The following is a 9,822-nucleotide window of genomic DNA, read 5'->3' on the forward strand; positions in this document are numbered from 1 at the left end:
TTTAGTTATATCGTAGTTCCCTCTGAATGTGTAGGAAAACTGAAAAAGTCGAACTACACTGTACTAGCTAGCTTAACAGCCTGCAAACCAAGTTAAGAGTGCAGAGTGCAGACAGTTGAAGAGGGCGCGCGCGCAGCTCTTAAAGGGGCCACACCTTATTTCCACTCATTACACCGCCATGGAATGCTATTTTCTGGACTGAAGACTTGAGGGTGTTTTTTGCAGATGTGTGTGTTCAATAGAGCTAATGTTATATTTTTGGCCAACCCGTGTGTGAAATATAGTGTGAAAGTCTAGATTTAAGTTATAACACAAGAACAAGCTGTGATTTATTTATTTGCTCTGTTATTTAAGGGCTGTTTTTGTTTGTATCAGTTAGCTCATCTTCACTTAAATTAACTTATTAATGTATGCTGAATCAAAGCCAATGTTTAAATTTATACCTTCATCGGGGCCTTGGATATGAATACTGTCTTAGTTGAAAACCACTTTTTGCACATTTTCATACATCACAAGGCATCCTAATGATATTATTCAGTCATCAGGCCATCCTCTGTGTTACCTGTTACCCGTGTTTGCTTTACTAGTTTAAGTCCCCTCTTGTGGTTAAATAAAAACACACCTGGCAAAGAACAAATTAAGAAATTCAAATTCCAGTATCTCTAACAAATTATATCTAAGCTAAATAATAACATATACTAAGCATGTAAAGAACAACAAATATTTGTTTTTTTCTTAAAAGCTTAGTTTTTATTTTGCTTTTACAGGTAAGGTCCTATCTTTAAGCATTTTGGTTTGTCCTGTTGGATTTCTGTGTTTTTATGTAACCACAAGATGGTGCCTCAATTAGTAAAGCAAACTCAGGTAACAATACAGGTGACACAGATGATGAGTTGATGACTGATGCATGTTATTCTATATAGGATGAGTTAAGAGCAGTTTATTTTGCTACTCTAACTTATGAAGAGACAAGTTAATCCACTACAAGAAAATAGCTCTTAGAAAATGTTTACCCTATCCTGACCATAATTACTGTTTAAAAATAGACATGTTAAAATAACCAGAGATACTTGGGGACTGTGATAGGTGGTTAGGACTGTTTTTAACAGGATAGTCACCTTTATTTGACCAGTTATGAGACAGGAAATCATGGGAGAGAGAGAGGATGTGACATGAAGCAAAGGACCGGGATTCGAACCATGGTCGGCTGCGTACATATACGCATTAACTTTGCTATGCCATGGCCACCCCACACTAGCTTTGTGTCCCATCTTGGCCACCCCCCAAAAAATGTCCTGGATACGCCACTGTTTGAGTGACAGCCAGGCTGACGACACATGCAGAGCGACAGCTAAAAAGCTTCAACAGACTGATAATCTAAAAACAGAAGAACTGACCGACATCCTTCCCTTACGGGCAACACAGGTGTGGCAACTCCGATTATCACTCTAGAGACTGCTTCAAATTTATTTATTATATTAACTTTATTCATTCTGATTATTCACTGGTCTCATAAGCAATTCTTTATATTCTCTGCTAAACTAACACTCTCTGCTTTTTCAGTAGGTTCAAGTCCAGCCATATAAAAAAGAAAGAGAATACACTGAAAGAGACAAGTGGGTGCTCAACTCACTAAATAGTTCAATCTGAGGCTGGATTTGTTATAGTGAGGGCTATTAGAAAAAACTATAGGGCTTAAAAGCATGAGAAAAACTAATCTGTAGAAAAGCAAAAGATAGACACAAAATGTCAAAGAATTATTATTATTGTTTGCAAAACAATGATACTGGTCACTCGATTTTGTTTTGGTAAGTTTTTAGAGATATAGATTGGAGAAAAAATTACTCCAAAAGTCCAAAATTATGAAATCGCAAAAAATGCTGTCAAAACTGGGATGATGAGATGGAAATGTTGTTGGCCATGGATCCAAGATTATGCAGAGATCTCCAATTTCTTAAAGCAGCTCATGAGCAAAAAACAAAAAAGAATAGGAAAAATCAGAAAAACAAATGACAAAATGCATTTGAAAAATTACAATGGCAGGCTTATTATTCTAAAATACTTAGTCTATTATAATTTGTAAAAAGAAAAAAAAAGGATTATAACAACGGTGTTAAACTAAACCTTATGATCATTGACACTTCTCAATAGTGTTTGACATAGTTGTGTTGACCTGATCAACCCTTGGCTAAAATTATAGGATGCCACATTTAGAGCACAACCTGCAAGAATGTATGCTGGCCAGTGTGTGTGAGAGAGACACAGAGTGTGAATGAGTGAGAGATGGTGTTTGAAGAAACATCTAAGGCAAATCAATTATTTTGCCAATACAGCTGTATTTAAAATTTAACATGTGGGCCCATAGGGCAAATTCTGCCCAATAAAATAATGACCATGGATGGATTTGGTTAAATTTCCTGGTCAGGAACTGAAGTAAAAATATGAAAAAACAAAGAATGAAAAGAGAAAAATAAAAATAGAAAGAACAGTGCCACATTTGCGCAGCGCATAACATATCTGACTTTCTTTGGAGCATAACACGTCTGCCTTTCTTTTCAGCATATCATGACGGAGCTGATCTTTGTCAAAAGTATGAAATATTGTCTTGTAACTTTTGACAAAGTGGATTGAGTGTTGTCCAAGATGCCTAATAAATAATGTGCTGATAGTGGAACTCAAGACAAAGAGATAACTGAGTTGAATTGACTAATTTTAAGAGTACATTGGAAATTTATTGTGAGAAAAAGGCAAAAAGTTTCAAATAATGATGAAAAGTCAAATTTATGAAAAACAAATAGGAATATATGGATTAAAGTCCTGCTGTTAATGAAAGCAGAAAGGACACCACTCAGCCCCAGATGGGTAAAAGCAATGAAATCAACAGAGGAGGGCAGGAACAGAAATACGAACACAAGGAAGTTTTAATAATGATTAAGTTATAATGCTAATGGTTTAAAAGGTTGAGAGACAAACTTTTAGATTGTTAGATATAAAGAAAAAGAAATGTACATATAAGGAATATGTAAGAGTGCAAAAAGTTATTTGCTAGAGTTATTTTTCTAATTGTCTAATGAGTTTATTGAATGACTTTTATGAGATAAATGTAACATTGCTCTGAAGCTTTCTTAGTTAGAGTGATTACATGAGACATAATTAGTTTATTCATGATAGATTATTTAGAAATTAGTAGAAAAGAAGAAAAAGTATTCAGTTTAGTCTTGAACTGAGGAGCTACAATGAGAATAGGAAGCAATACGCGAGATTAAAAAGGTCAAAATGGTATTTATTGTTTAAATTTGGTAATAAAATAGACAGTAAGTGAAATGTATTGCAATTTATTAGATAGGTGTAAAGTGTTCTGTTCACTAAAATTGACTGACTAAAAGATGGATTCTTCGAATTTAAGAAATGATATTCTCTCATAAGAAGTGATAAAAATGAGAGAGTTATGTTTACCCAGCCATATTTTGAATTAATAGTCATATGGATCAAGTAGAACAAAAATGCATAATAAATCAATTAGACTACTATAATAAGCAGATATTTATTATAATGCTTTGTCTGCATTAGGAGAAAAACAATTATGTGAAAAAAGTAAACTGATTTATGTTTGGTAATCAGTGTTGCACTTTTACTAAATAATATTGCGCAGGGAGGAAAATTTAGCGATTACGATTGAGACAAGAAAAACTTAAGAGCAGAAGTTAAGGAAAACTTAATAAAAGTTTGGAAAATTAAGGTTTGCTCAATTAGGGATGTTTTTTGGAGATGCAATATTGAAAGTGGGTTATTATTCTGTTGTGTACTTTGTATATTAAGATCAATAGTTGGAAAACCACGGTTAAACGAATGGAAATGAGGAAAAAAGATAATGAAAACTAATTTGAGAGGGCAACCAAATTGATATTTACAAACCCTGGATGTTGATTCCAGTAAATGAGGAATTGAGGACGAAGAAGCTGATTGATGAGCCAGACTCAAGAGGATATCTACACCGCAAGAAAACTTTCAATAGTATAAGCGACTTTTATGTTTGATATACTCTACATAACTGTGACAATAACATGCAATGCAAGAACAAATGTATACACACACTTATAACAATGTTTAAGTTTGTCTGATTAGGGAGAACTCGAGTCTTTTACTTTTTCCATTAAACAAAAAAGAAAGAACAACTAAAAGAAATAAAAATGTATGAAAGAAGATGTTTGGCTCGAGTGCTCCTCCGGAGTGTGGTGGCTTAATCCAGTAATTGAAAAGGAGAATGAGAGACTCAAATTGAGTCACCAGGTAGCATAACTGAGGGAGCTGGATTTTGAAACTACACTCTGGAAAAGGATAGTGAATGTGAGGCTTAATAAGCCTCAGAGGAGGAAATGTTGAAGATTTTATTATTTAGAAAACAAGTAATTTTGCTATATATTTGGACACAATTATTTCTTCTGTCTGTGACTTTGGAGTTCCTCTGTGTATGTGAAAGACCTTGAATGGGATGTTGTTTGCTGCAGAAAATTCTATTCTTAGAAGTCACATGGTAAAAGACCTTTACCCAAAACTATCTATAGGGTGTGTTACCTTCTTTGGAAGAAGATGTATGTATATAACTCTGAACCAAAATATACTCGGGAGCGCGCTGGAAGGCCAGAGGGCCAGTGGGCCGGAGGGCCAGAGCGTTAGAGCGCCGTTCTATGGAACGGGACGGCGTTCGAAAATAAAGTCTAACTATTTCTGGCATCAAAGATCTCTGCGAAGTTATTTTTCAGAAAGATTGTAAACCACAACACTGGCAACTATAGTTGCCGCAGTGTATAGTTGTGATTTTTCCTTTTTTTAAGATTTTTTTAGATGTTATCCATGTTTTATTTCTCAATGACATGCAAGCAAACAACCAAATAAAGGATAAAAAAGGTATTTATTTCCTTCCTGTCACATGAGGCTGTCAACTTCTTACCTCTTCAAAGAAACATGGCAAAGTCAAACTCTCCCAAAGAAATCTAATTTTCATTTTACTAATAAGTATTTTTGGTTGACATATATACATCTACATAATCATGAAGGTCTCTAGAATCATCCAAACAAAACAAATCTTACAAAAGATCTATAGTTTTTTGTATACTTAGTCAAAAGTCCTAGCAGCAACTATAGTTGCCGATGGGCAAATGCCTTGTAAGCACATATATCATGGGGAAATGGGGTATACTGTGTTAATAGGTTAAAAAATCAAGGTTATTGGTCTTGTTTAGTGCTTTTTTATTTCATAATGACCTATTGACTGGATTGGTATCCGATTAAAGAAGTGGTGGTGGCCATGCTACAGTTCATTGTCTTTTGAACCTCCATCAAGGCGACCAGGCCATCGAGACCTATGTTCAGGACATTCGTGGATTCAGCCATCAGGTAGATTTTAATGACGTGGCTCTAAAGGACATTTTTCGTTTTGGGCTGAACAAACCGGTGCAGTCTCAATTACCAGGGGGGAAAATTCATTTTTCCCTGACCCAATACATTGACTATGCCTTGTTTCTGAGTGGTTCCTCATTTACTGTGGGTATTGCGGATGAGGAACCCCGCAATTCCACAGTATCCAGCAAGGCCTGGTTTATTCACATCATGTCGACTGAGCCTGAGTTTCTTCACATCATGTCTGCCAAGCCTGAGTTCCTTCACGTCATGCCTGAACAGCCTGATCTTTACGTCATGCCTGATCTTCACATCATGCCTGACCAGCCTGATCTTCACGTCATGCCTGATCTGAGAGACTGTTCACGTCAGTCCTGCTGTGCCAGAGACTGTTCACGTCATGCCTGCTGTGCATGTGTTTTCGGAGTGAATGGCCACCGCCGCCATTCCAGAATCTTTTCCCGAGATGGCCACCGCCGTTCTAGAGTCTTGGCCCGAGACGGCCGCCGTTCCAGAGTCTCATCCCGAGATGGCCGCCGTTCCAGAGTCTCATCCCGAGATGCCCCCGTTCCAGATTCCAGAGTCTCGTCCCGAGATGGCCGCCGCATCCGTTCCTGTGTCATATCCCGAGATGGCCGCATCCGCACCAGAGTCACGTCCCAAGAACATTTTGGGGAGGGGCAGTAGGTACCTGATTAATGCCTTAGAGGCCGAGCCTCCTTGGCCCCCTGCACTGCCGGCTCCGCCCTAGTCCCCTGCACTGCCGGCTCCGCCCTGGTCCCTTGCACTGCCGGTTCCGCCCTGGTCCCCTGCACTGCCGGCTCTAACCTGGCTTCGTGCACTGCCGGTGGTGCCCACACCCCATGACCCAGGTCCACCAATGTTCAACAGCCCAGGCCCGCCATTGCCATGTCCTGGTTCCGTTCCCATGCACAGGCCTGGCCCTCCATCCCTCCCCCAAGACCGCCTCTGCTCCACCACCCTTCTGAACTATTGTTTTTTGGTTTTGTTGGGCGTCGGGAGCCGCCCATAGAGGGGGGGGGGGCTCTCTCTACTATTTCACATTTTGGGTTTTGTTCCTTGTTCCTGTTTCTTGTATGTCATGTGATCCCTTGTTCTAGTCATGTGATCCTGCCATGTGTTCCCTCGTCTAATGTGTCATGTTGTTAATTGGTTCATTGTTCACAGGTGTCCCTTGTCTAATCGTTTTTTCTTGTGTATTTAAGCCCTCATGTTTGCCCTGTGTCTTTGTCTAGTTTTGATTGTTGTAACTGCTTGTTTTGCCATCATGTTTTGCCAAGCCATGCCAAGTCTTTGTTTTATCTTCTGAATAAACTGCACTTGGGTTCTACAAACTTGCCTGGATCCCTACGTTACATAGAGCTGGGCACTCAACAGTGCTATGGTCAACCCCTGGTATAGAAGTAATTTTTTCTTCATTATATTAATTTTTATTGATTTATTTTCATATTTTTTTCATCAGATTTTTGATACACAATGCACTGTTTGGGAAACGTAATGGCTGTACTTTGTTCTGCATTATGTTCCACCACTCTAAGACAAATGGAATTGTTGTTTGTTCTGTTTATCATACACAAGAGATTATAAGCTAGATGCAGCTTTTTTGGGTTCGTATCGAAAGTTGTAATACATAAACACATTTTCATTATGAATAAAGATTGATCGGTTGAAAGCAGTTATTTTGAGTTAGATGCCAAATGTTCTCCTCCTATTCAAATTTGACATTGAAGGGGTGCATAAAACATATTTGCCCACCGGCAACTATAGTTGCCACACATTCAAATACGATTTTCAAGAAAAGAAAAAAAAAACCTGGGAAAATAAATGCAGAACATGCTCACAGAGGACACTATTAACACAACCATATGCATGAAATTATTCAGAAAAATGTGGGCACAAATGGGTTAAAAAGAGAATCAATGCCTGGTTACTAGTGAGGGTAGCGGAGTAGAACCAGGTTATGTTTTTATGTTATGTAATTAAGGCATTCTTGATACAATAAAATAAAATCAAGGAACATTTCATTTTAAATATAGTTCATAAAAGATTCAATTGTAAATATCGTTCCTTGCGGACCTCGAATTTGATTGGCTGAGCGGCCTTCATGTGATAATTTCTTAAGGCTACATCGTTACGTGTAATGGCACAAAGTAACTATCACTGAAATTAGTTGTTTAATCATTCAATCAACAATTTCTTTATAAACATTGATTCATTTATTAAAGCAAGAAGTGTACTATCTTTGTGGAGGATGCATTGAATCATTCACTCAAGCGATTTGTTCAAACACCACTAATTTGTGTCACGTGGATATCAATATTTTCATTGGCGAAGCAAAGAGTGTCTAAAATGTAAGTTACTTAATATTAATTTCTTGTTTATTTATCTGTTTAAAGCATTGACACACTGGCAAAATCACATTTGCAAAGTCTGAAAAGTGGCACTGAATATGATCTGAGAGGAAACACCTGCCACATTATCTGGCTGTGTGTTGAATATGTATAATGAATAAGAAGAAAAGCAGTTCTAAATAACTTTCACAACATAAACAGCATATCCTCTGTGTGCATAGGTGGTATGTGGTCTTATTGTCAGTGGTGCGGACACTTTGACTATAGTATAAATTATACTCCACTGAGCCATTTGCATTCTGAGCCAGAGAAACTTCACTAGAAAAAGGCTCCCATAACTTTTGAGATACCAGCAGATTGTATAAATGTTACCAAATATAGCATAGGCTATATTCTCCTGCTGTGCAATACCCCATTCTGTAAATCGATTCCTTAGATGCCATTTATATGCCTCTCCCACTTTCAAAAATATTTTGTATCTGTATTTTTTATTCCATGGTCATGATTTAGTACTTTGCTACTCATGCTCTGATGCAACTAAATTAATCACAATACTGTATGTCACAGAGACCATGAGTCTGTTCTTCTTAGTGTATTTCATGGGTCTGAGTTGAAGAAGAGAAAGTGTAGATGCTTTTACAAAAGGTACTGGTGGCACCATGGTATCTAATGGTAATAATGTGGTTCTTTGATATGTACTGTGGTACTGAATGATTACCATATCAATATCTCATGGTATTTACATTGTAATCTAAGGTATGAAACTACCATGGTGCACAACAAATATATTCTATTACTATCAGTTCCTTAAAAATATATATTTTTGTATTTTTGTTAGTTTTCTAAATCACAAAGTAACAATAACCAGTCACCATTGCTGAGAAAAAAAATGTTTTTAGCTACAGGACAAATATGTACAAATTGAATTGTCTACAACACACTTTTTAAAATCTACAAGATAGTTATTCAACTAGACATGATGGCACAAATGTCTACTATAGTTCAGAAAGTGTTCTAGCAGGTGATGCTGTTGGCAAAGGCCGCTGGGTGTTTATGGAGCAGCATGAATCTGACTCAACATCCTCGTCTTCTGTTTCTCCCTTCTTCATTTAGAGACAAAAATCAAACACTCGCCTTTCTCTCTTTCTGACGCTTTAACAGCACTGCACAAACTAAACCTCCCACGAGGAGTGAATTGGCCTGGACTTAAATTGGGCCAGCAGATTATAGCCGTGGCTTCGTCACAATATGACAGAGTATGAGCCTTTACTCTGTACAGCTGCACTATAATCTCAACTGTAATCCTATTTTGGGATTATTCATATGAATGTACATGAATATTAATTTAAATTCAATCCTTAGATGTTTTAGCCTTTGCCTTTGTTATATATATATACATAAACTGGAAATTACATATAAATATATAATGTATAATGTTTAGTAGATGCTGAACCTAATGTTTACTGTATATATTTACATTTTTAGGTACAATTTCCATCCATTTGGATTACACCATTTTAACAAAAGCCAATTATTGTCTCATATTTTATTATCGCAATTAAATATGTAAATCTCATACATTTCAACTATAACAGAATCTTGGTTGTTCCACAGCTAGCCATATTTAAACCACATGTTCATTTTTAACTGATAAAATGTATTTGTTTTAAATGTAATCCAATTTAAGATGATTTCTACAATTTTTAGTAAATATATGTGAAATATGATTGTTTATATGAAGTAAAATAGATGCAAATACTTTTCGTGTTTTGTTAAAATATGTGTCTGCCTTTTTATATTAAATAATAGGCTAATAACAAATATAATGGTCAGATCTAAAGTTTTAGATTTTAGTAAGGGCCTTTTAAAGAAACTAAATATGGAAAAAATAAAACAGAAAGTCTTTTTCACAGGGATATATTTAGGATACAAGGATATTTTCATTCAGTAGAACCAAAGAGTATAGAAGTAACTTCTATAGGCCTACTCTTTGGTAGAACCGAGAGCACTAGGGGAGTGGCTTCTGTTGTCAAGGACAACAGCATCAACA

The sequence above is a fragment of the Siphateles boraxobius genome, unplaced genomic scaffold (genome assembly GCF_051911475.1).
Source record: "Siphateles boraxobius isolate OS27281-9 unplaced genomic scaffold, OSU_SipBor_1 24, whole genome shotgun sequence".
Lineage (NCBI taxonomy): Eukaryota > Metazoa > Chordata > Actinopteri > Cypriniformes > Leuciscidae > Siphateles > Siphateles boraxobius.